The following is a 27,004-nucleotide window of genomic DNA, read 5'->3' on the forward strand; positions in this document are numbered from 1 at the left end:
TCCTAATTCAGTAGTACAAAGTAATCCACTGAAAACTATTCAGCAATTTTTAGTAGTATGTTCTGTTTCCATGCTAGTCATCTCTGAAAAGAGGTGACACGGACAATTTGTGCATTAGCAGATATAATGCCTGACACGTCTGTCTCTACCTCATTCTCCCTTCCTCATGCCCTTCTTCCATACAATGTGCCGGCGACATTGACTACCAGCACTAAGAACCTAACTCAATTTTCACTGTTAGTACTGTGCGTGTTGGCCTTGAATTACCTGCTCTTTGTGCAGCTTCCTTTCTATCCCCAGACCTGAATAAAACAAGGTTTTGGACAGATTTGGCCATTTCTTTTTGTACTTGCCCGTGAGTTTACTGCCTTGCTTAAGCAAAGAAAAAAGTGGGGAAGGAACAATGAAAGGGGATCTCTGACAGGAATTGCCCATTTAACTATCCACTGTGCCCTGGAAACATATATAAGCATGCAATGCAGACTTTACTGCAAACCACGCAGAACCTGCAGAGCATTTCTCAACATGGTTTTTCTGGTGCTCAGACGTGTATGATGATGTTTTCCTTTTTTTCCTCTCTGTGTCACATCCTCACACAACCGTAGCCCCTGGAGCTACTCTTGGGTTGCCTGCAAGACTCTGCTCTTATGGGCTGGGAAGGTTAGACCACAACCGCGTGGCCATGGGGGAACAGGGGACAAGAACTCCTACCTTTGGTTTTGACAAGGAAAATATTTCACAGTCCCTCCAAAGAAGTCATACGGAACGTCTGTGTTGTACCTCGATTAAATTTTGGGAGGTGCGCTCCCCCGTCGGCAGGCGTGCTCAGTCTGCTACGCCTGCTGCGTGCTTGAGGTGACTCACTCACAATCCCTGTAGCAGCAAAAAGCTTGGCTGAGCAGTTGTTTATAGTGATTTCACCTTTGTGAGGTGTTTTTCCAAATCGGATTTGAAGAAACAGTTGTTCCATGGTCAGAAGACAGATGCATTCAGAGCCAAGTAAACACCCAAGGCTGTCTTTTACAAAGACAAAGCTTCTGGCTTTGGATATTCTCCACTGAGGCCTGTTTGCAGCTCACCGGGTGACCACTCACTGACACGAGCAGGAGAAAGTAGTAGCTCACTCATTACGTGTGTTAGATTGGGAGGGGAGATGCTAAAGTAGCAGTCCTGTGAGGATTAGAAGAGTTTGTTTCAGGAGCTCTGAACTACTAAGTTTTCAAAACATTGAGTATGGCATTTGGAGCTAGTTGAAACCCAGCTTTAAGATGATTTTTTTTACTGTACTTCCAAGAGTGTGTTTAACCTTTTCTCTTCAGAAGAAATTTTTTTTATAAAACTTGTCACTGGCTCAATTACATGCTATAGATTTTATTCTCAGAGCTGATCTGGAACAGCTGCACACACTAATAAAGTCAGCTGCTTGTAATTTTTTTCAACACTCAAATTCTTGAAGCCAGATGTTTGAGCAACTACAGAGGGGAAATATGTTTGGTTTCCTGGCATGGAGTAGAAGACTCCACATTGCTGGATCTTCTTCACCTCTTTGAGCCATCCGTTGTACAGTTTTCTCAATTGCTTTCTTCAAAACAAACCTGAGCACCTGGGAGCTGAGGCCTCGCTGTCACATGCAGTAAGTCAGGCTGGATAAATAGGGCTGCCTAATGAGGCTGCCTACAGCAGAGCTGCAAACCACCTGGGCTGCAGGGCCCATACCCAAGCATGTGAGCCTTGCAGAGCTTTAGAGCCTCCATCTCACCTGTCTCTCAATCCCTGCTCCTCCAAGCCTTCCAACACTCACTCCCCAGGAGACCAGCTTTCCTGGAGAGAGGATGTGGATCTGCAGTGGGCCCTCCTTGGAAAGTATGCCAAGGGACAGTCAGCAGCGGCACAAGTGACCTGCAGCAGCAAATGAAAAGGATGCATCTGGCTGGTCAAAGCTGTACTGCCACACAGACTCTTCATTTTACCTAAGGGCTGGGTATCCACAGGTATTGAGGGATTTCAGGATAATCTGGCCATCAAGTAATTTTTGAAATGCATGGAAGAACTAGGTACTTCAGAAAAGGGAGCTTCCTAAGCCAGCTGCAGAAAACTTTGACACTTATCTTTAAATCCTAGAGACCTCTGGGATTTAGACCCCTTACTCAAGGACAGAAGATGGTGCCTCTCTATACTCTGATTTGTAGTACAGTACTTGCTGCTGAAGAGAGATGCCAAATTCCTCTCTTTCAAGAGCCAAGCAAGGATCATCCTACCTTTCCTCCCAGAGAGGGGCAGCAGTGCAGCCATCACTCCTCCATTTTTATTCTGGTGTGCAGTAGTTAGAACAGTAATCATGCAATCCATGGGTTTGGTCTCCTTCCTATTTGCTAAAATTTGGACCCAACCCTTCTGCTTTCCAGAGTCTGCTGTACTACACCAAGGATGAGACCCTCCCCATCTCCGGCTGTGGTCATTTACAACAGAAATTTTTCGTGTAGAGATTCACTGAAAAGGAAAACACATGCCAAAGGAAAATGTTAGCCAAAAGGGCAAGGCACTCACCTCCACAGATGCAGGTCCCAGTGCCATTTCTGCAGTGGACCGGAAGACCTTCCCACAGCAAACGTGTCTTCCTGCTGCCTTCCAGAAAAGGTTTGCATCGGCAGAGCAGGAGCTTAAAGCAGGAGCTGTGCGCTGAGCACCTCTAGAGAAGAGGACGTGGAAGGCCATATTTGCAGATGTGGCATGTTCAGGACAAGCGTAGGGCTGCAGGCAATTCCTCAGCTTGAGATGGACCAATGTTTTAGCTATAAGCAGAAGTTGGTGACCCTGGAAAGCTTTAGCATTAAAGTGTGTAGGCACTTACAATTTCAAAAGCCTCCGGAGTTAGTTAGCAGCCAAGTGGGAACACTGAAGAGCACAAATCTGGATTTGGGTATTTAAATCCTCCTCAAGCTTTCTGTTCATCTCAGCAAAAGTAACTTCAAACACATTTTGAGAATATGGCTTTCCAGACCGACAGTAAAGCTTGCTAACTCTACGTGCACCTTATATGCAAGGCAATGAGCTTTCACACTAACTGGAATAGGCTTAATCAAAAAAACATTGTGTAGATCTGCAAGCCTTCAGCTTATCTCAATAGATTTTCTTCTAAGGGCATTTACACTCTGTTGAGCAAAGTGACTAAACTGCCACCATGCAATCAATAGGACTTCAATGTGTGGAGCTAATGATGACTAAATACATTTAGCAGATAGAAAGGAGAAGTCTAGTTTTTCTGCTTGGACTCACAGTGATCTAATATGATTATTATACAACTTTTTCCAAGCATGAAGAAAACGACTACCCTCCTCTCTCCCAGAATGACTAAATTTCTGAAATAGTTCTAAACTCCTTAATTCCAGCTTCAAATAAAAGCAAGGAATGCCACTCAATGAAGTAAATGGAGGTGAGGGTTTTGTTTTTGCTGAGCTTGCATCCATCCTAATGTCTTCTAATGCCAAATATATTTTCAAAAGTGGAATATAGATTTGACCTTTCCCTGCTCTGTTGTAAACTAACATTTTAGTCATTACACGACCAATGTGATTTCAGATTGCATGTTTACAAACATTTGCTAACCCAAGAGACACAGAACTTATCTCTCTGTAACAGAAGCTGGGAGACTGACATTCATAGGAGCCCCCAAGTCCAAGAATATAGCTGTGACAGTGGGATACAAGCCTCCGCTGCTCTAAAAATCAGCAAAAGGATCTTTGCTAATCTCATAAATCACTGTGAAACTCAGTAGATAACTCTGCTTCTGCTACAGTGGTACCTGAAATGGCACAAGGCAGTAGATGTCAATACATTTGACCTCAATTCAAATTGAGGATGATGCCCTCCAAACCTCTGGCTAGAAAAGAACATGGTACTTGCCTTCCTTGTTCTTCTAAATAATCTATTAGCTTCCAGGTTAACATATTTATCTCATCTGATATGAAACTAATGCATCACCCCCTTATGGCTTTTGAACAGAGGCCATAAGACAGAGAAAAAACTAGTTGCTTATGAACTCTTTTTCTACAAAGATTCATGCATAGCAGGCCTGCCTGTCTACTGCAGATGCAATTGTCTCTAACCACAAGATTAAAAGTTGCAAATCTCTAGGATAAAGCTATAAATGCTTTTTTTATTTACAGTCTGTAGAAATTCACATACCGCCAAAGTTGAGAAGAAAGAGTTTGTCTAACACAGACAAGGTCCTTTTGTGTACTCCATAGCTGCTTGAATTTGTATAGAGATTTGGCATATCTTTAACACAAGGATGATTCACAGCAGCGCAATAACACTAACTTCAGACAAATTCTTCTGGTTGATACTTGTTTGGTTTGGTTTTATGGCATCTGTATGCTCCGGTATGTGAAAAGATCCCAATTGCTAAAAACTTAAACTCCTTTGTAAAACAGATTTAATTGAAAGCAATTTTGTCCATTCTGCTCTTGCCTCCTCCTCTACTTTTTGAAAGGCTCTTAATATATACATATTTATTTATTTATATATATATATATATGTAGTCGAGGAAATGCAAGTTTTTCTAAACTGCCTCATGTAGGAGTTACCTGTTTTTAACTGTTTTAGTCAGAAAATAGCTCCAAATTGTGCACTTACTCCTATGTTTGAACACTGCACAAGGCAGAAAATTATGCTATGTTGTAGTCTCAATGCCCAAGTGCCACTGCTCACTGGAGACCCAGCCAGCATTCATTTTCACCAAGACAGTAAAGAAAATTAACTGACTGCATTTGCTGCTGCCATTATGCTTACTGATGTTATACTAATGCTAACCTTGGGTAAGCTGTGGCTATGAATCACACACATTTTTGGTGAAAACTAGTAATACCATTAATGTGTTTTAAAAGTTTGTGGGCTTCCAGTCACTTGAACTTAAGTGTGACTAGCCATGGGCAAAAACATAAAGGAAAGATGCAGTGATTTTGTTTTCTTGTCATTGCTAAACAAAGGTATTTGGAGCATGAGGAAACCAAAGGCCTCCCTGGAGGAAGTTTTGAAAGGTGAGAAGTTACCAATGTAACTGAGCAATGTTACTTTAACAGCCTAGTCCTTAAGTGTTTAAACTTAAATTTAATGCAGGCAAAGTACAGTAAGACAATGCAACTGTAAGACAGGCTTCACTGTAAGCAGCAGAAAGCTTTAAATTGCTCTTCTCCTTGCTCTAAGGTGTCAAATGATGATCTTTACATCAGTATGTTTAAATCATTTCCTTTGGTATAATTAAGCTGAGCTAACACTGAAACTCCTGGGAACAAGATGGTGTTAGTGTAAGGGGTTTTTAACTTGCTCTTTATTAGGGATGTGATATTACCATTTGAATTAAGTTTTAATTAAACTTAAGTGAAAATACAGTTGGATTAATAATGCTATGTTTGCTTAGACTGTGATTCTTAAATGTATTTTTAGAGTGGAGACTGTGACTAAACCATTGCTTTACTGAAGACTAACATAGCAACTAATTTTTATAAACGCTGTACAACTTATTTGTTTAAGCCAGAGTCTCACAATCTTTATAATAACTGTTTTTTAGAAAAAAACTTTATAAATCTGGTTAGTCAGGATTAAACTTTACTTTCTATCAAACAATTGGTAAAGGTGTTTATTTTATAATTATAAGCCTTCTCCAGAGAGGCTGTAAAGACAGTTGTCTGCTTTTTTTTTTTTTTTCCATTAAACTTAAAAATATATATATTACTAAAGCAAAAATCAAGCAAGACTTTTGAGAGACAAGTTAATGAGAAACTTAGAAATGAAGTACATTCATATGGATCCCAGGAGACTAACAAGTGAATGTAATATTTTGAAAGATAGTATTTTTGCCTGAGGGAGACTTCTCAGGCTTACAAAAGGGGCAGAGCCTCCATGTCTGTAGCTGGCAAAGCTAATAAAAGCCAGACTGAAAGAGGGGGATCCACATGCACTTTTTGTGTGACCTTCACCTAAGGCTATCCTGGAAATGCTGCTTTTTCTGTAGTAAGGCCAATGGAAGGAGAAGAGAAAGGTCTGCGAAGAGAAAACAGCACTCCTGGCATTTATTTACTGCGCTGGTCAAAAGAATAAACCATGACTTTCAAGCAACTGTGTAATGCCGTTATTGTGCATAAGCCCCACGGAGTCTATTTGCATAAAAATGTTTAACTGTTAGATATTAAAACAACAATAAAGTCCTTCTTAAGAAGCTACTTAAGAATCTATTTAAGAGATTATTGTATAATGTCTACATTAGGTGGTTTGCCAGAGGAAAAAAGAAGCAAACCTGAAAAAAGAGAATAATTTTCTGGTATTAGCAATTTAAAACACCAAGTAAGTTCCAAACCTATAACTTGTCTAGCTGCTGCAGCAAACCAGGAATGAAGTAATCTGTTCTGGTCTCACATCTTTCTCACAATAACAAACAAGCCTCCCAGAAATTTGGGCAGAATTTCTCCCCGAACTGGCCCAGGCTCCTGCTTCTCCTCTGATTATCCAGCCAAAACACAGCCTTTCACATATTCCAGCCAGGGACTGAGGGAAGGGGGTGAGAGATGGAAGAGATGAAGGCTTTTCTATAGGGACTGAGCCAATCCCAGATGAACACAGCCACGTAATATAGCCAGCATCAGAGACCTGCTCCACTGCTTTGCACTGCTCATGTGCACTAGTGAGCTACGTCTGGCCTGAAAAGCACACAGCATTTCCCAACTGAAGCATTATCAACCAAGGCCAGCGCAGTTTTACGTATTCAAACACACAAAAGATGGGGCCATCCCCAACCTTTTAAAACCTATAAAACACTCCCTTCAGAGCCACATGACCTCCACCACACCAAGCTCTTCCAAGCAGCTCCCCACCTTCGCAACCTCGAGATCCCCTTTGCAACCTGTCCAGTGCAATTCCTCTTGCACCAGACCACTGCTTCTAGGCAGAAAACATGTCACTTTAGGCATTGGTAGCAGCAGCAGGGTGCTTCCAACCCCACAGCACCTGCAGGAGCAGTGGGAGCCAGGGGCACTCTGGAGGGCAATTAGTGAAGGTCTCTCCAGGTGTGGTGTGCTGGGTTTCCTGCTGTTGCTGGGGCAGGGGGCAGCTCTGAAAATGCCTGGTAGGTTACCAGGAAAGGCAGAGGAAGCAAAGCAGAGAGGCAAAAGGCAGAAAACCAGGCCCTGACTGTAATCCAGAAATCAAGCATGTTTGTGCAACTAAAGTAAAATGAGGTTGGCCTATGTTTAACCTTCTGGCTAGTGAAGAGAAGGTGCTGAGATGCTGCCTGGGGTGAACATCGTGTTTTGGCATGCTGGGGATGCAATGCAGCCACGTTGGCGTCACCCTGGAAACAACGAGAAAGTCACGCTCCGAGGGCCGCTTTACAAATGGCTGCTAATGGCAATGGGACATCTGGAAACCATGTGAAAACTGCAGATGGTGGAAACGTGGTACGTGGGAAGAATGTGAATTGCTCAGTAAGCAACTAGAATGGAGATGAAAACTCCTACAAGGTAGACATCTTCCTTGGGTGGCTCAGAAAGGGGTTTATCGTCACAGTGCAAGCTAGAGCTTAAACTCATGCAGAAAATATCCACATTATTTTTGGTTGGAAAGACTGAGTCACCTTCCAATTTTAGGTAAATCTGATCAGCAGTTTGGGCAACAGGGGCACGGAAAGGAATGACATTCCTAGGTCACATAATCCAATCCTCTACAGCAAGTATGACTATCCCATAAAGCCCTGTTAACAATGCAGTTTCATCTGGGATTTCAACTTTATTTCCCTACTGGATAAATCAGAGAAATGTAATTCCTTGCTCATAGTATAAGGAGGCATGTAAGCCAATGTCAGCTGAGATTTTTTGTTTTGTTTTCCCCAACTTTTTAAATGTTTTCCATTTATGGAGGAAAAGACAAATCCTGTAACTTACATTATACTGTTTTTTAAAGGTTAATTAATTAAAGAAGGTTCTCAGTTTAAAGCTGCATCATTTATAAAGGTTAAAGTCCCCCAAATTAATCTGGTACAGCTAATCTACCATACATATGGTTCTTAGTAGAAACTGGGCTACGAGTTCAGGATGTTCTATTGTTTAGTCCTGATTTTTTTTTTTTAATTTGCTTTAGTTTTCCTTTGCACTTTTTGTTTTAGTAGAATCTGAACCAAAGACCACTTAAATGGGAGTCTTACTCTCAATTCTGTAATCAGGTGCATTTGAGAACTTGCTAGGATTCCCAGGTGAGTGGGAATTAGAAGATACACACTTGTAACCGGTTAGTCTATATCATTGAGGCTGAAGTGCAGTATGTTTTCTCCTGCAGTTCTTATCTCAAAGCTGAGACACTGTGATAATAATGTAACGTTGTGTTACAAATCATAGAGATCACTAACTGCAACAATGCCTTACCCAGGACGATTGTGGCTATGGGTCATGAAAAGACTGGCTCCTCTTTAAAATGCCGTAGAACAGAATTTTGACTGTTTGAACTACAATCCTTTCTGTAAATATTACTTCTTACCTCTTTTCCTATGGCTGGAAGAGCTAAGCAGGGCAGTCCTCTGCTCCTAAAAAGGTGATTTGTGGCTTTCCTTCAAGCAGGGAAGAAATAGACCTTTGCATGATCTCTCTTTAGGTGTTAGGGAGAAGGGACAGCTGAAATGTGACCCACACAGGCCCAGCTCAGTAACCTTTAAAAGGAATCAGACACAACACACGTTATTTTCCTTACAGATATCACTCCTTTACCTCAATTTACTTCCTGTAGTATCTTCTGGAAAATATAACATTTTAGACATGTATACTGAATATTCCAATTAATTGGCTAAGGAAGATTTCTAAAGCTCTACTGGCCATTTCTTCTCCCAATTCCCAAACCACAGATCTCATAGGAATTGCCCTGTCTTTGCTCAGTTTTGACAGTCAGCATTTTTTCCTATTGATGACTTGCAAGAGTACATCCCCATGCCTTTCTAATCGGAGCCTGAAAACAGAAATAAAATAGGTCACAGGGTTTGCGGTTTATCTCTTCAGAGAGGACAAGAGGAAGTGATGGGGGGAGAAAGCAAGCTTGTTGAGAAGGAAGACTTGCTCTCCAAGTGAGGCAACACCAGCAGGAGGAGTTTGTGAAGGGATTGTTTTTCAGAGACCTTCATTTTATGTTTTGAGAGACAAGGGTAGTTTATGCAGTGATGGTGAATGTGTAGTGCTCAGGGCTATTTTCTGTCAGAGGTCCCTCAAATTCTGAATAGCCTCACACAATGGCTTCTTATTATTAATAATAATAAACAAAAATATCTGGTGTTTTGAGGGAGAAAGGACTCAAAGGATGGAGAAGAAGGAGGCAGAGGAACAGATGACAGGATTAAAATGAATATGGAAGTCAATTCACATGCTTTTTGATAAGTTGATTAAAAAATAAGCCCAAAACCATGTATGGAAACTGCTGTCATTCTAGGCAGGTCTTATTTTCAGATATATTATCAACAAAACAATTCGATGGGTTATTTACAGATACAGATGGGGTGAATACGCACCTGGCATGGTACTACTCAAACCGTCTTCTGGCAGCGTGACCTGCGTGGCTGGGCTTACGTCTTCAGAGAGGGTTACATCGAGCCTCTACCACTTCTTCTGCCTCAGAACTTATTGCTGTCAGCTCTGGAGGTGAGGCTCATTTTTTGTTCTCAGAAGCCTACATTTCACATCTGATACTTTCAATCAGGTGTTTAGAGAAGAACCCATTATTTTAGGCAGTATTTTTGTATGCAAAATATAAATAAAGAGTATTAAAAAAGCTGAGATCCAAGTACTGAGCTGCAGGTAGTTGTGCCATTAAGGCATGTGATATTCTTACATGGTTTCTTTCAGAACTTCTGGTTAAGTACTCATTTCGCCTATCAAAAGACTTTTTTCCAAAAGCCAGCTGACTGGTTTGCCAAAATGACAAAAGCAAATGAGGACGAAACCATACTAAATGAAGAGTTCCCCTTTTTTATTTGTAGGCTCATGTCCTTCCTCCTGTGGCTCAGGAAAAGTGTCATTTTTGCACACTGAAAGCAGCGCATATGCTAATGTACAGACAGAAAGTGGTTTTGATATGTATTATCAATGTCAGGCTGTATAAATCCAATACATAAATTCTTACTAAACCTTGTCCTCAACCCTGTGACAGAGATTTTGCAGTGCAGAAGTTCACGCAGCAGCAATTGTGGGCTGATAGCTAGAATATTCTGAGAAACTAATGGAGGTTCTAATGAAATAGCATGGAATTGTGGAAACTGGCCTCGGAGACTAATGCACCTAGGCATGTGAAAAGCATCAAGAAACTGCTGATTACAGATGGTGTGAACTGTATTTTGTTATCCTTGAGACCTCACAAGCATACCTGTAGCTCACCTCCACTGTAATTTCACCTTTCTAGACACTGGATGTCATGCTTATTTTAACCCGGTGTTTTCCCACCTTTCTCAATCTGCAGACGTTCCTGGAGAGATGTAGACTCTGTATATTGGATTTGAGCCTACTAACAAGTCTTAGGCTCTTTCTAGTTACCTTTCACACAAATTCCTCAGTAGTAGCCCTTAGCCATCTAGCAATCTACTACACAGAATTATCATTGTCTGTTTTTGGAACAGTCAAAAATTAAGTGAATAACAAATCTTTTTGGATCAGCCTTCATCATACAATTGTTCTACTCAGAGACTGCGGACGTGTGGAAAATATTTTAATGTTCAAAGTAAAATGCCCTTTCAAGACTGCAACTTGAAGGGAGATTGACAATATAATTTGCAGTTAACAAAGCTGCCACAGGCACCAACAAGATTTTTTTTGCTGTTTCTTAAAACTAGTTTTATGTGACATGGCTAATAATATTAGAAAGGCTTTCAGTTGGGTGATTTGTTCATAGGCAAAGGGACTGTCAAAGAAGTTACTCTTTCTCTACAGTAAGCTAGGTATGCATCCAAACTCCAGACTTTCTCTTTGTATCCACAAGCAATTCTAATTACGTTGACGTGCAAGGGACTCCAAGTTCTTCCAATGCAACTTTAGTAATAGGAGGATCTACCTCCATTTTGGATGATTTAATTTTTTAGGAGCAAATGTGTATAAAGTATCTGTAAATAGATTAAGGCTAGGAATTAAGCAGACAAAGTCTCTTGCTGCAGAAACAGTAAGGTTTTTGGAACAGCCTTCCAGCATCAGCATCATATTGTTTATATAACTAGCTCATTAAGTAACTTTTCCTTTTTCTCACAGAACTTCAGTAAAAAGGATAACCTGGCTTTTTGTTTTAAAGAGTGCAATTAATAATAATATTTTTAAACAACATGTTCCTTGTCAATTATTGGTCAAATTTTTGAAAGCAGGAATAAAAGCAATCCCTTAGCAATTTAAAAAATGAGGGCATTCAGAATTTACTTGGTCTCAGGATTTTCTGCAGACTGTACCCCAAATTCCTGTAAAGATGACAGTATTTTAGATGGCATAGATGGAACAGTGCTATGCCCAATAGCCAGTAAAAAGTAGTCTACTACGATCTCACTGCAAAACTTTAGTTGTGCCTAGTTGCACGTTGGGGTTGGGTTTGTACTTGCTTGGCTAATAGGCCATCACTGTGCGATGACAAACTTACCTTCGTTGTCCAGAATTACACCTAACAAGCACCTGTGGTGACAAGTTTTGCTGGGTTGCAAGTGAGCACTGAATTTGCATCTACATAGATCAGATGCTTTAGTCAGTGGGAACATATATATTAAGGCAGTTTTTACAAGAAAGCACCATTAAATACAGTTTTGCAAATTTTTTTTCTTAGCTTGTAAACGTGTTTCTTCTCCTTGATGTTACGCAGAGTTGCACAATAAATCCTGTGGAAGAATCTCTGGCAGGCTGTTTGGTCCTTGCGTTATTCAGTGAACTCGAAGGCATTTTGGGATTAGAGTATCTTCCTGGGAAATAGATGATGGTGTGGGAGCTCGTTTATCTGGAAGAGCGGATTGCATGCCTGTGGTTTTGTGACTGCTTTGTTCCAAAAATGATGCGTGTGTAAAGAAAGTATGTAACCCGTATCCCTCGGTTTTCTTGCAGTGGGAAGCTGACCTGCAGGCCCTGGATTTTTCCTGTGCCTTGGTCAAGGGACAAGCAAGTGTAAGTTCACAGAATGAGCTACCTTTATTACTGTTATGTCTAAAACTGAGGAATAGATTATGGTGTTTTTTTCCTAATATATGATTTGATCAGTCACTCCAATCTCTCCAAGAGACCACAATCACTTTCTTTGAAAGCCTCAAAAAGTAAAAATATCTCAGATAAAAATAACATTCCCTCATTCTAACACTGTGCAGTTTCTCAGTACATATTTGGCACATCATCTGAGGTTGTATCAACAACCATCAGAAACAAGCTGGTATAAAACGAATATCATAAAAATGAACAGTGTGTTTAAGGCTTTCTCTTGTCCTGTATCCTCCAAGACCTCTGATATGCACTCACTGAAGTATATTCTACCATCTGGTAGGATGAAATATTGGGCATTAGAACTTGTCCAATGATTATCGAGGTCAAAGCTGTTTTTGCAACAGAAATGTATGCATTCTGCTGAATTTTTCGCCAAACCTGATACCAAAAAGCAGCTTCTTGCTTCTTTATCAGATGTAATATACAGATACTATAACCTTTCTGATGCACAGTAGGAAAATACATATATATAACAGCTGAAATACTGAAAAAATACTTTGCAATCTTTTGCTGTGAATATGCATGCCTACTTCAACATAAACAATGTATATGTTATTCTCAGATCTAATGGACTTTGTTTCAAATGATGAGCTTTCCTAAAATCACCCACCTTAAAGAGTACACTAGTACTTAATGATACTTTCTCTCCCGGGCATACCACCATAAAATGCACTTCTTAGCTTGTTTGCTTTGAGATTTGGCACATGCTTTCAGAATATGCCATGCAGAACAGTAACTCCTTTGCAGAACAAAAAGATAACCCGAGATCTATAGACTCAGGTAGATCGCTCAACCGTACCATTAACATTCACATCGCGTGGGTGATGCACCCAAGACAACCCATTATTTTTCCAGAGGCACCAGATGGCAGCATTTTCCCTCACTCAGAGTGTGATCTCATCCTCTCAGATTTGCTCCTTCTGGGATCATTATCAGGCCTCGAGGCTGTGTAAGCCACAAAGACCTCAGCTGAACTGGACCTTCTCTCTCATTCTTCTGCTCCTATTCCTGTTTTCAGTTGTACAAGTGGGGTTATATTCAGATGGCCTCAATGCATTTGGGCTCATGAAACTAAGGTTTACTTGTTGGCAGGGCAGGTCTTAATAGGAATTACTAGCACTTAGGCACTCAAAATTTAGGCCCTGTGAATACAGCTGCTAGCTCTAAATTTTCCATATGCTCTAAATTGTAAATAGCATGCAGCTTATTTGATTTTAACTACCTGCTCTTTGCCACACACATACATGCACAGTTTTCTGCACAATATAATGTCTTCTTGTTTACAAGCAAGTTTTGCACGTGTTTTAATTTCTAGCAACATTTTATTCTCCAAATCTTGTAATAATATATTCATTGTACACCAGTTATGTATGCCTAGACCTTCTAAACGCTGTGGAGGGAGGTTTGTTCTGCACAAATAATCTGAGACGGGGATGGGAACTACCCTATTTGAGAATTCAACTTTGCAACGTACATTAGGTATGGATGCAGTCTAAAGCTCTATGGGATGAGAATTCTGTAGTCACACAGTCCTCTGTTCTCCTCTTTCCCCTCATCCTCATGTCCTTGTTCATAAATCCAACCTTGCTTTATCAGTGCTTTTTGCCACAGAAAAAAGAGAAGAAAGCGTTATGTTCAACTGTAACAAATGCTATTCACAAATCACCCACCTTTGAACTCTGAACCCACAGCACTGTGATGCAAACATGTATTCACTTGAACTATGTGACTAACATCATTAACTGACAGTAGAAGAAAGGCTATTTATCCAAAACTGGGATGGACTGCTGGGCCCCCAAGGGTGAAGGAGGAGTAGCCCTGTTCTTTTTCTTCTACTGTTACTCCATTGGGTTGCTGGTGTTCCTATTGCGGTGAATCTAATACTGCTTTAAGAACACTATGAGCTCAACAGTAGAGTATTTGTGGATTGTTTAATTTATTTATTTTTGACAGGCAGCCAGTTATTTTTCTGAACAACATATGTGAGAAGGGATTTTTTTAAACTTTTTTTTTAATTTCAGCCAAATTCAACTGGAGTGTCATAGGATAGGGAATAGACACGTAACTTGCTTCAACCCCACCCTTCCTCCTCTTATTTAATACCAAAAATTATCTATAAACAAGCAGGAGGGAGAGAGGAACACTTCTCAAAGGAAGTCAGAAGAATCCTGTATGATGAAAATGTTAGGCTGCCTAAGTTTAGGAAACAGGGCTATTTTCTTTTATTATAAATCTTCTAATGAAAAAAGTCTGAAATCCTTTCAATTTTCTTTTGTTTTCTCATAGTAGTTTCTTTCCAGTTTTGGATTTGCTTGTTCATTGGTGTTAGCTAATATATGCAAACCATATAGATCTACCTTTACTGCCCAAGATGTACAAAATAAACGCAGTAGAAGTATGCTGAAATCTCACTGGAGCTGAGCAGAATTTCACCAGTTAAAGGCAGTTGTATTGGATTCTTCTTGCCTTTTAATAAAGGAGGCAAAGAATTTTAAATATATCTTCATAGTTTTTAATGATTAATGCAATCCCTTGTGCACAGTTGCTTTGCAAAGTAGAAAAAAATTAACTGTAAATACTTTCTTTGCTCTAATTATAGCACTGTAATTACTAACTAGCACCTTCTCTGAGAAATGCAAGCAGTTATCCATGATGAGCTTTGTAAGAGGAGAGGAGAAGTTGAGGAGAAGGTAAAAGGAGTCTCTGGTATCACTCAATATGGATCGTTACAGCTTGCCATTATTTATCTTGGATCTGTGACAGTTCACCAAAATACAGGGACTATAAATAGGAATGCAATGAACATTAACTGCACAAGGAGAAAAAAGCAATATAATTTGGCATGCAGCAAAACTTATATCTGGTGTACAGCTGTCCATGCAACTCCCATTGCTATTCTGGAGGAATTTTGTGATTTCCCACTAAATTTACTTCTCCCGACAAAGAGTTCAGAACAGCACCATCTCTGTAAGCTTTGATTCTTGCTCAGTATTGCTGGCTAGAATAGATCTTGTTAATCCTTTACATATGAAAGATGCAAGTATCCTCCTACACATAAATTACAGAGTGAAGATTTGTTTGTTTCGTAATATGTAACTGCTATGTACTAGATGCAGAATACATCTTGCATAGTAAGCAAAATTATTGTAGGTATAAGTTGATTAAATCGGTGATTTTCCCCTCCTTGTAGTCCAGGATGAAATTACACCAAAACCGGCCAAATTCTGTCTTATAGTGGGCATGTCTTTTTTGCTACTAGATTGCTATACCATACTCGTTAAGGGGAAAGGAACTATAAAAATTCTAGCTGGCAAGGAAATATGTGTGTTAACTTCACATGGACTGAGACACAGTCCTTGCTTGTTTTGTAGCACAAAAAGTCTCCACCAACTTTGAGCTTGGCCCTCACTTAAGAGGAAAATTGCTTTGGTCTGGTATTTGATAGACTGTAACTAGACATACACACTTTTTCCTTGAGTGTACATCTTATTCCATGATGTATACAATGTTATGGTGACAGTTTCCTCAAAAGACAACCCTTCCCCGAAACAAATCCACTTTTTCACCTTTTGACCCTCCTCATTTTCCCTTCCTATTCTGTAATGTTTCCCTATTGCCTTAGCTGCAGAAAACCCTATTTTTTCATAGCAGGCAGTGACAAGTATCTCCGTTAGTGTACTATGTGGGAAGAGGTTGGATAGAAAGAAAGTGGTTGGGAAAGAGATTGTTAAAATACTGTCAATGTCCAAAAAGTGGGAAAATGTAGGCATTTAGTAAGGAAGGAGAAAACAGAAGAAATGCATGGCATAAGATTTCAGGGTTTTTTTTAGGTAGAGAAGAATACCAAGTGTCTAAGGGCTTTGGCCACTGATTATAGTACAGTTGCTGTTATAGCAGCATGATGAACATGTTGTGCATAATTTCTCTTTCTGTGCCTTCTGTTCATTGTTATTGTGCACAAGAAATAATATAAGTACTGCAAAGGTCCAGTGGCCTGCAATCCAACCCAAATTATAGGCCAGGCTGTTCTCCTGAGTTGGGCTAAGTTTTACTCCTGCCAATACAGTGAATTTGGGGACGTGTGAAAAAGATGCCTTCAACAAGTAAAGGCCAGATTGTACTGTGTAGACGTGGAGGCTATTAACTTGTGCTTGCTTATTTTGTTTTTCGGTAGAGGGGAGGGTGGGTTTGTTTTGGCGTTGGATTCCCCCCCCCCCCCCCCCCAATATCTGTTTGCTTGGAATTTTACCTTTGTTTTTAGTGAATGCAGGTTTTTTCTCCTTAGTGGCTGAATTAGTTAGTTTCATCCTAGACATTCCTGAGTCTTAGAGGCCTCCTTCTCCACCTACACAGAAATGGGGTGATTTCCAATGATGACTAAATGGTGGTGCACCACTGAATAAAAACATAAGTAGAGCTACAGGTTTGATGTTAAAGGCCAGACAAGGACGACAGTGTAAATGCCATTTATTCCACTTGTCCTCAAGTACAGTAAAATACCCATTTAATAAGACTCTGTAGCAGAGGCAAGAGGCAATTGCCCATTACTTGCTTGTGATTATTTGTCCATGAAACGCAGGTCAAAGGGATGCTTTGCATACTGTTTATTGCAGCTTTTATCCCTTCAAACAGATTCTCCAATGCGTTATTTAGCCTTTCCAATGAAGATTTTCAAAATTTTGCTAAGGGGAAAAAAAATCAACTGATAGGAGGCAAATGCTTGTTAATAGCCTCTTAGAAGTGAGTTTGCAAATTACTTAGAAAGGAGAGCGGGGTAACCGGTCACACGTGTGCACACACCTTTGCACCATTTGAATGGCTGAAGCTTGGCCTAGTGTTGTAATAACCCTGTGCTCTGAGCATAGTTAATGCCTAAACAGAGATTTTGCCTAGCGGACAAAAAGGAGTCCTTAGGCTGTCAGGAAACTTAACCGACCTTCCTGCTTTGTTAGGAAATTAGTATCTATCTTTGTGCTTAAACACTGGCATTGCATGGGTAAAATATTTTCTCTTGGCTGGACAGCACTGATGTACAGTCTTTTTTACACACATCACTTGTGATATTCAGCAGACGGCCTCCTTAAAACGTACACTTGAGAAAAAACCCCAAACCAAACGAAGCTTCTCATACTCCTGTATTTACCTGCATTTTCTCCTCTTTGCGCGCAGACTCTTTTATTCACTGGAAATATTTCTTTTCTTTCCTCTTGGCTTGACAACGTTTTAAGCTGCTTAACGCCGGGGCCCGCAACGAGGACTTTTATTTTAACCGCAGCAAGGGCTGAGGCAGCTCATGGTGTGCGAGGGGATAAAACCGCTTCCAGGGGCTCGAGGTGTCTCCCTTGCTCCTGGGCTTCTGTCAGGGAAGAGGCAGAAACCAACCCCAAGTCCCCCAAATCAATAATTAACCACAACAAAGTTAAAGGGGAGGGGGCAGCGCCCGGCGCGTTACCTGCCCACTGGCGGCGTCGCCGGGCCGGCCGTGAGGGGCGGGCGCCCCCCTCAGCCGCCATTTCAGCCGCGGCCCTGAGGCGGGAGCGCGGCGGCCGCAGCCAGGCGGGAGGAGGAGGAGCGGAGGGAAGGACGGAAGGAAGGAAGGAGGGAGGAAGGGAGAGGGAGGAGGAGGCAGAGCTGGCAGCCGGGCAGGGAGGGGGCACTCAGCACCACGGCGGAGGAGGAGGAGGAGGACTAAGATGGCCACCAGCCGCCGCGGGGAGCGGCGCCGCTGTCCGCACCCCGCCTCGCGCGGCCCCCTCGGCCCGGCCCGGCCTTGATGGGGCCGGGGCGACCCCGGCGCCCGGACGCTGCAGCAGCAGCAGCAGCGGCGGCGGCGGCTCCCGGCCGAGCCCGCCCGGGCCGCAGCGGGGGAGCCGCCCTCTCGGCCCGGCCCGCACCGCCCCGCCGCGGCCACCCGCTCGTCTAACCCCAGCCCAGCGCCCCCGGAGCGGAGAGACGAGGAGAGGAGGAGCCGCCCCGCCGCCCCCTCCCCCGCCCCGGCACCCGGGGCGGGCCGGGCCGGGCGCAGCGGCACCCGCGGAGCCCCCCGCTGCCTCCCGGTGAGTGAGCGTCCCGCGTCGCTGCCCGCCGGGCCCCGCCGCTTTGTGCGCCGCCGCCGGGCCCGGCGCGGGGGAACCCGCCGCTGCCGACCCGCGCTGGGGCCGCGGGCCCGGGCGGGTTGCGGGGATGCTGCGCGGGGCGCCGCCTCCTCCGGGCCCCCTGCGGGCTCGAGGCGGGGGGCGGCGCAGGTGGCTTTAACGACTCGCTATTACCGTGCGGGGTTTTCTCTCTCCCTTCCCTCCCCCTCAAAATATATATTGTTTTATATATATATTTTATTTGTTTATGTACATATATTTATGTATATATATATTTATCGGCCGTTCGCCCCCGCGGCGGCGCCCGGCGGCCTTTGTTGTCGCCGGGGCGGGAGGCAGGGAGGGAGGGAAGGAGCGGGGGCTCCCCCGGCCCTCGCGCTCCCCAGCACCTGCCGGCGGGGCCTGGGGGACCCCGTGGGGGCGCCGGGCCCGCGGGGCCTCGGTTGGGGCCTCTAGGGAGGGAGAGCAGGTGTGTGTGTGGGGGGGCTTGAGCCCGGTTTGGAGGAGAAAAGGCTTCTTTCTTTCTTTCTTTCTTTTTTTTTTTTTTTTTTTAAATCATCCCTATGATTTTTAATTTTATTTATTTTGGCCGTAGTCCTCGAGGCACAGACCCTGCGGCACGGCTGGGAAATTTGAGTTGGGCCTGCGAGTTTCTCCCCAGTGTGGTGGTGTCACCCCGGGATGAGGCAGACGGCAGTCCCTGGGGTCTGGCGTGGGGGGTTACGAGGGCATCCCAAATGGTCAGGACTTGCTGCTCGTCTTAAACGCCGTGTTCACCCCGTGGGTTTTGATCTGCATAGATGTGGAGGTTTGCGTAAAGGCCAGTCGGCAGCGTGGGGTGCCGAGCCCCTGTGCATTGTTCACCTTGAAAGATGAGGACCGTGATTTCCAGCTCTGGTTGCATGTACCCGCAGAGAGAGAGAGGTACAGAAACAGTAGTACGAAGGACTAAATGTGTTTGTTTTCACCTGTAGTTTCATAATTAATCTAATTGAAATTCTTGGTTAACACGAGTAGCTGTCAAGGATTTCAGTGTAGATGCGTGAGTCATGAGCTTGTGTTACTGATTGAATTTTGGTTGTTTGGCACCGTAGGATCATGACAAGGTCTGTGCATGTGCATGTACACATGCTAGAGGGTTAGATTTATCATGGCAAAATGGCAAGTTCCCTGTTAACAAAAGTAAATTTTGCATGTTGTAGCAAGTGAAAATGAATGAACGAACTCGCAGGATAAGCTGTGCCAGAGCTCTGTGTCTGTGCACACCCCCCTTCCAGTTGCAGATGTGTCATGCAGATGTCCCTAATGAAGCTTTGCAAAGTGTGGTGGTCTGAGAAGATTCGTCTGGTCTTATTCAACCTGACCTTAGGAGCTGCGTTATGCTCCTGAGCTAACAAGCTCTCCTGGATCCGGGCTGGTTCTGCAGAGAGCCGACTCGATTGCATCCTTGGCATGTGTCCGTGACAAGCCAGATATCGCAGGCACGGATACCTGGAAGTTGACTGTGTGAACAAACTGTGCAATTTGCATGAATTTGTATTTGTGTAGTATTTCACATGTTTGATGAAATGTAGACACTAACAAGAACTGTTGGTACACTTTCAGCATTTGCAAATATGAAATGCTAAAACTGCTACGTGAACTGGACAATCACAATCAGCAAACCAAATTTTTCCTATATGTTTTTAGGTTGTAGGCAGATATGTTTATACAGCAGAATGTTTGGTACTGGAAAGGTGCAGCCGTGTTAATAGCATGTTGTGCCTTTGCTTTATCATCCTGGTGAAGAAGGACAGGTAATCTAACTTTGGGTGCTGCTTTGGGTCTGCTGTGTGGTGTGGACCTCTTTAGCTTGACTGGAGCCAGCTCTGGTGTCCTGAGCACCTTTGATAGCAACATGTTCTGGTTTGGATGAAGAATATCCGAAATATCTGTGATGGTGCAGTACAACAGTAGAGTACCAGGGAATGGTATTCTTCAGTTTGATGTGTGTTTGGTAGGAACTGGACCAGTTTGTCTGCTTTCCCAATTTGCCATGCGGTTTCCAGCTGCTAGTCTTCCAAAAAATATGTTATATATGTTTTGGATTATATGGTTACAATTAATTATATTACATTTCCTAGCAAGCTTACTATCTATTCTATTTTTTATTGAAGTGAGTTAAGTGCAACATTGCTGTGATTTTGAACATCTTCAAAACCCATTTGAAAATGTATTACAGCATTTTTATCTCACAGTTTAAATGAGAGTTAATATTTCTAGTAGATTCCTTTTTTATTTGTGTTTCCATGCAGTTACTTTATAGCATTCTGCGATATCAGTGATCGCACAATAGAAGGATGCTAGGTGAAAATTCATTATCATTCTTATTATTTTCAACCTGGAAATAACAAATTTAATTCAGAAGGCCGCATTAAGTTCCTTCATCTGCTACATGAAGCAGCTTAGAAGGTACGCTAAAGGCCACCTGGGTAGGCATGAAAGCCTTGATTTTTAGCTTCATGTTACTGGAGCTAAACTGTCAGTAGTAGTATTTAAGGCAGAGAGGCCTTCAGGACATACTGATGTGTGATGCTGTTGAAACTAGCAACATGTTTCACATCTCTAAGTCTTACTTTGTTAATTATTTTGTAGTTTTCTTCAAGTGTTCAATTGGACTTTTTAAAATATGGAGAGACTCTGGGGTGCTTACTGTGCAAAGTGGATGATGGTTGTGGATAGAAGCCCCGCTTGCGGTTTGAAATGCTTGTAACCATCATGAGATAACATCAGTTTATAAACTTTGGTGCTCATTCATCTCCCAAACATTGATGTTATATATTTTGTAGAGTTAGGTCATGGGAATTTACCTGGGTTTCTGAAGACCCGCTGAACTGAAATATATAACGAAAAGCTGGTAGTTGGTGTCTCTTTGTTAGACTGCTGCAGGCCAAATCTGCCAATGCTGACTAGCAGTTTTGTTAGTGTTGGTAAGTGATTTTAAGTTCCTGTTGCACAATAGTGAATGTATGGTTTCAGCTGTGGTCTCTGACTTGTGGGACTTCCTGCTATGACCATGCACTTATGTTTCATCTCGTTTGTTCAAAATATACAGATTTTGGAGAGAAGATGTGCAGTTTACTATGAGAAACTATGTATCTTAGTCATAATTTATCCCCATACTGCTTGCCTAACTAGAACTGTGGAAGTCTATCCTTACAATATGTTACCATGACAAAACTCTTATTTTGAAATTGGCTATTGAATCTTTCATTGGTCTGTAGTACAACTTTGTGTATGTGCATATAGGGGAAATGAATGATTTTTGTATGGCTTTAATAATAAAGCCTTTTGTTTCATTGGTTTCTTTTCTCATTTTGCTTGGTGTTATTAATTGTGATAGTAAAGCATTTAAAATGTCCAACTTGCAACAAATGTTTATACTGTTAGTTTCTTTGAATTGTTGACAACGCTGATTTTTTTTTTTTAAATACTTGCTTTGTTACTTAAGTTGTAGTTCATGTGGGACATTTGGGTTACACCTGTGAGCCTTCACGTAGTCTTCAGTGATGAAAGGCAGTGAGGCATGCTTAAGATCATTACATCTTCTCAAATAGTTCACTTCTCTAACTGTATACTTTGGTATTGAATTATTGTCTTGTAATAAACAGTTTCACTCTTTTATATCCTGCCATTGTCCTGTATGGAGACTTTGCATCCTGACACCAGGCTGTTCACACCTTGTCCAAGCTGGGTAGGATAAGATAGTCTTAACTGGACATAATTATACTGCCTGTGTGCACCTTTGTTTTCTTTTACTTTTGTACTACTTTGTTTTCTTTTTACTTTTGTATTCCTGTTACCACTCTCATTGCTGGAGCCTCTGATGTTAGATACTCTGCTAACTCCTTGAAACATTTTAACTGTGATCATTGATACTGAATTGAGTGCTGCTTCTGGGCTGGGGTGATAGCGCTGGGAACATCACTGAAAGCTTTGCAGTGGTGGGTACGGGGTGTTGGTATCAGGCCTTGAGAACGTCTGGTTTGCAAGCAGCCCGTGGTTTGCTCTGCAGAATGGCTAGCTTTTGCTCATTGGTTGCATCACTTGTTCTTCTGTGGTATTACAGATAAGCGTGTACAGCTCCTTCCCTTCTTGACAGTTAAAAATAATACAGTAACTACAGATTCCTTGCGTTCGGGTCATTTGTCAGATGATGGGGAGGATTGTTTAAGCAAAGTTAGAGGGCCCATAGTACAGCTGCTGTGTATCTTGCTTGATCTTTGTGTTAAATAATATTGTATCAGAGCTTAACAGTTGAAGAAGGAATAGGAAATGCTGTATAAAAACTGTTGAGTTAGCATTGCGTAGTGTTTCCTGACTCTAAATGTTTTGTTTAAACCCCTTATGTGGATTTGATGCTCATGCTGTAGCTAAAAGGAAATTTTTGCGCTGTGTAAAAGGTGAAGGGGAAGAATAATCTTCAGCTGATCAGATTGGAGTTTATATGCATATGGAGTGTTTAAAGCTATAAGGGTTTTAGGGAACAAGGCCTTTTCACTTGCTCTTTAAAGATAGCTGAAGGGTGTTGGGGCATTGTTGGTTATTCTTCCTCCTGACCAGCTCAACATGCCTCTTCCCTCATGAGGGACGCTTCAGTGGGAACATACCAATGATTCCTAGTTTACTCAACTGAAACAGGGTTTCACACTCTTATGGGTCTTATGGGTCACTTTTTTCTTTTTTTTCTTTTCCTCCTCTCTCTAGAAGCTGCTGGAAAACCAGAGTTGATGACTGACTGCAGTGAGGCCCGTGGATAGCAGCCTGACAAGGAGGCTATAGCTGCAGTTTCAGGTACTGGTATCTCCACTGGGGGAACCAGCTTACCCCTGCTAGGAGCTCTCTGGTGGTACTGAGGCTTTAAAAAAGATGTGAAGCTCAGCTTTATCAAGTGGCTGCAAAGAAGGAAGAGCAGATCTTGTTGTTTTTCCATCTGCTTCGCTTTGAAAGTGAGGGAGGTAGGTTTTTTTTCTTAAGTCTTTTGTGAGTGTGGGTTTCATGCAGGTTTCCTTTTTTTATTTTTCCTATGAACAGCTCTGGGGCAAAACTTTCTGTTCTCCATTCTGAGCGGGAATGTGCAACTGACACAAATTTTGACAGTTGTACTGACGTTTTTGGAGTTTTGAATAACAGCAGTGAATCTTTTTGGCTTTTTCTTTTTCCCCACCTGTTGAGCAATGCTCTGAGCATGGAAGTAGAACTGTCTGTATTGAGATTTGGGAAAATGTGTTTGACATGAATTTGAAAGTTGGCTTGTTCCAATGACAGCTAGACACCCCTTCTTCTTTGGTTTTGATTGCTTTGTGAGTTTTGGAGTTTTGTTAGTGTCCTCTGAAGGATTTGTGCCTGTCATAGGCCTGTGGCCTCTCCAATCTGACAGAAATGCAAGAATTATAATAGGGACAATTTTGCAGAACTTAGCATGGCAAATGTAAATAGTACCATCTCAAATACAGAAAATAATAAATACTATTATGCTAGGAAAGAGTGAAGCACATAGAAGAAACAAACAATAAGGGGATGCTGAGTGGTATGAAGGTACATTGCTTTAAATTTGGAGGTAAATGTTAAGAAATATAGGAGAAAGATATGACCTAGATGCATCTGAATTATATCAATGAGGTATGCTTTAAAAGAACTTCAGGTTTTATACTTGTGCAAATATTATTAGAAAAAATCCTGCATTTTATTACAATACTACAAGGAAAAAGCAGTTTGGCTAAAACCTATGGACAATCCGAAATCTGAAAACAAGTTGAAGTGGATTTTTCAGATCTCGTATTTCATGTCTTTCCCTCTTGCTCTAGAGATATTACACAAAGCACTAAAAGTACACAAGAGTTAAATTACTACGTTCTCTGGTTGGATGGTTGTTAATCAGTTGCATGCCTAACTTAAACTTCTTTTTCTAATTGCTGTACTGAGATATCTCTCTTAGAGAAGTCAGTCCCTTTGTAGTTTGCTTTTGTCTACTTTTTTCCAGCAACTTTTTTTATTAACTTCCTAGATGGTAAAAAAGGTTATTCCTCTTCTTGAATCATCCCCCCCCCCTTTTTTTTTTCTTAATGGAAAAATGAGTTTTGATTTGGGATGTGCATTTGAGACTTTGTGGTGAACAGTTTGAGTGAGGAGAGAGTGACCAAAATCTCCAGTGCTCCACTCACAGCAGGTGTGATGGGTAAGTAAATGCAAAAAGGCAAAACCTTCAGAGCTGATGTTTTGGTCGAGTGAGGTAGATGCATGGTTGGAAATGCAGGATGTTCCTGCCTGTTCCCTCAGCATTGTTTAGGGTCCTTTACATTTTAAAAAACTGTGACTTCAATGAGAAGGTGCATCAGGAGGTCTTGAGCAAAATATTCGTGTGGCTTCCTGTCTCACTGCTGATTTTGACAGAGGCATCACCATGCACTGTAAAATGAGTGGATTTGTTGGGGGGCGCTACCTAGATTCACTTGCTGTAGCTTCTTCCATCAGTATCATCCTGCCAGATGGAGTATGGACAGGAGTGAACCATGCTTATTTTTTTGCATTTCCAGTTGTATTTATTATTTTCAAATGAAGACATGTTAAAAATCTCAGCATCATTCAAAGCGGGTAGATATGGTTTGTGTAAACTAGTAGCTGGTGGAGTGTTGCTTCTGAAGATGGACTGAATTTGAATACAATGGTGATAATTTATGTTGCTTGCTGTCCCTAGCTTTTTCTGAGAACCAAAAAGTTAAACAACAACAGTTAGAAAAATGACTGGGAGTTTGTACACAAAAGGCTTCTTGAAATTTATGTTAGCTTAGTTGGCACTATATCTTTTTTCTTTAATCTAATTTGAGATTGGGTGTATAGAAGGATAAATTTCAGGGCTAAGAAAATACTCAGGATGTCCAGAAGGCAAACTGTCTTAAGAAAAACCACATGCACCAAGAGAATGTATATGCATTTCCGTCAAAAATATGACAAAATATCAACTTGGCTGAAGTTCTAAGAGAGATTTTGAGTACCTGGATTATGGAAAATCCCCAAAGGGAAAAGAACTGTTTAGAGTGCCTGAAGGGGAGGATAAATGTGGTTAAGAAGTTGAAGCACATGGAAGTGGGCTTGTAGTACTCAGTCTTGGTTTCTGTCTGAGGTTTAGTAGACTGATGTGGAATACTGTCATTTGAGTTGTTTGTCCTAGAAGAACTGTAACTGTGGATGCTCTTTTCTGATTTTGGCTTGATGATACAGAGGCTTCAGTGGCGATACTAAATGAAGGGGTTCTGGCTCCCAAGCTGCAGAGAGCAGGAGGAAAGTGTTGTATGGAGTTTCTGCAGCATGCTCAGAAAGGATCCTTCGTTTCTGAAAAAATGAAAGAAAGCAGTTGTATGCAGACAGCCAAGGAAGTAATGGGAACAAAGAGCTGGGAATCCCCAACTCCTTAGGGCTTAGTACTCTTTAAGCCAAAGCTTCTGCCAAAATTGTCTTAGTGTTGAACCAGGACTTTACTGGTCTGACAGTTGAAGGAACTTATAGGTCTTTCTCTTTTCCTATGTTTGTTTAAATGCCAGAAACTTTTGAATCCTCATTGAACGGGAGAGGGAGGGCTTTAGTGGTCTGACTTTGAAATAGAAAAGAAGAATACTTTCATTGCAGGCTGATATTAATAGGACTGCTACGTACTCTTTTTGCACCAAGATTCACCTCCATACTGTTCAGAGTGCTGTTTGTGGTCTTATGACTCCTTTCTGCAACCGTAGTCTTGCCAAGACTTATTTACCTCTAACGGCATTTTATGGAGGTCCTTGGGTCCTCCTCTGAGAGCCAGCGATGAGATCAAGGCCTTGCTTTGTGTTTGCGTGAGTGCGCAGAGTACAGAATGTACCAAATGGTCGAATGACGAACAAAGCAAATAAAGGGTGAGTTTCTTAATGTAGAAGTTGAGCCTTTTGATGTTCTCTGGGTTGCTACCCTAAGAGTTTAAACGTCATGGTGCAGACCTTCAATTGTGACATTTACTTAAGTTATGGAATTAAAAGCACCAAATTAATTAACTTCCTTTTTGGTTTCTGAGCCTTGAGAATACAGTTTTGAAGTTTTCCTCACAGCTGTGAGGACTAAAATGGTTTTGGAGTTTTCACACAGCATGATGCTAGGAGTTGGGATGCTGCAAGTATAGTGAGATTTAAAAGGACGTGGTCAAAGCTGGCAATAGTGTTGTTATCAGATGGGAAGCTAGTGATAAAGTGACTGATAAGGACTAAAATTAATTCTGTTCAGGAATTTAATTAGGTCTGCAGAAGAAGTGATGCCCCTCTAGACAGAAGTAGACATTCTTTATAAACAGCCGTATGAAATTGGCACAAAAATTTTTTTTTGGTTTTGCATCGCAGTTTAAATGCTAATATTTAAGTCAGTAACAGTTTAGCAGTGAGCCACAACAGAAATGTAAAAACAAGGTCTCTGTGGATATGATCTAAGAGGATGCTAATTTGCTTGTTAATTAGGTTTGCAAAAGTTTCCTTTTCACAGTTCTGAGCAATGAGGATAAAGCAGTGAAGAATACTTAATTTAGGTTTTGAGTGGGTCATGAAGTAACCGGGGAGTAGCTCTTCAAGCTTTTTATTTTTATAGAGTTTAAAGGTACAACAGCAACACTTC

The 27,004-nt window shown here is 41.7% G+C and overlaps 1 protein-coding gene and 1 long non-coding RNA gene across 5 annotated transcripts in view; one reads left to right on the top strand and one right to left on the bottom strand.

Annotated features, from left to right (window-relative positions):
- Positions 1–17,785, bottom strand: LOC106494826 (uncharacterized). Of its 3 annotated transcripts, none has more exons than XR_010884325.1 (6): positions 17,692–17,785; positions 17,383–17,592; positions 8,524–8,692; positions 2,548–2,689; positions 1,760–1,899; positions 1–1,170 (listed from the first exon to the last, which is right to left on the bottom strand). It is a non-coding gene; the product is annotated as an uncharacterized lncRNA (long non-coding RNA). The 3 variants fall into 3 exon arrangements; XR_010884324.1 differs by having other exon boundaries at positions 17,383–17,595; XR_001294365.2 differs by lacking the exons at positions 17,383–17,592; positions 17,692–17,785 and adding an exon at positions 16,489–16,529.
- Positions 17,786–17,877: 92 nt separating this feature from the next.
- Positions 17,878–27,004, top strand: part of WDFY3 (WD repeat and FYVE domain containing 3) — a 197,966-nt gene continuing 188,839 nt past the window's right edge. Inside the window, exons 1-2 of one of the 2 annotated variants that reach the window (XM_067297390.1) lie at positions 17,878–18,295; positions 23,081–23,331. The gene's annotated coding sequence lies outside the window, so the exon portion shown is untranslated. The remainder of the gene's footprint in view (positions 18,296–23,080; positions 23,332–27,004) is intronic. The other variant, XM_067297391.1, reaches the window with a different exon arrangement.

The sequence above is a fragment of the Apteryx mantelli genome, chromosome 5 (assembly GCF_036417845.1).
Source record: "Apteryx mantelli isolate bAptMan1 chromosome 5, bAptMan1.hap1, whole genome shotgun sequence".
In the NCBI taxonomy this organism is placed as follows: Eukaryota; Metazoa; Chordata; class Aves; order Apterygiformes; family Apterygidae; genus Apteryx; species Apteryx mantelli.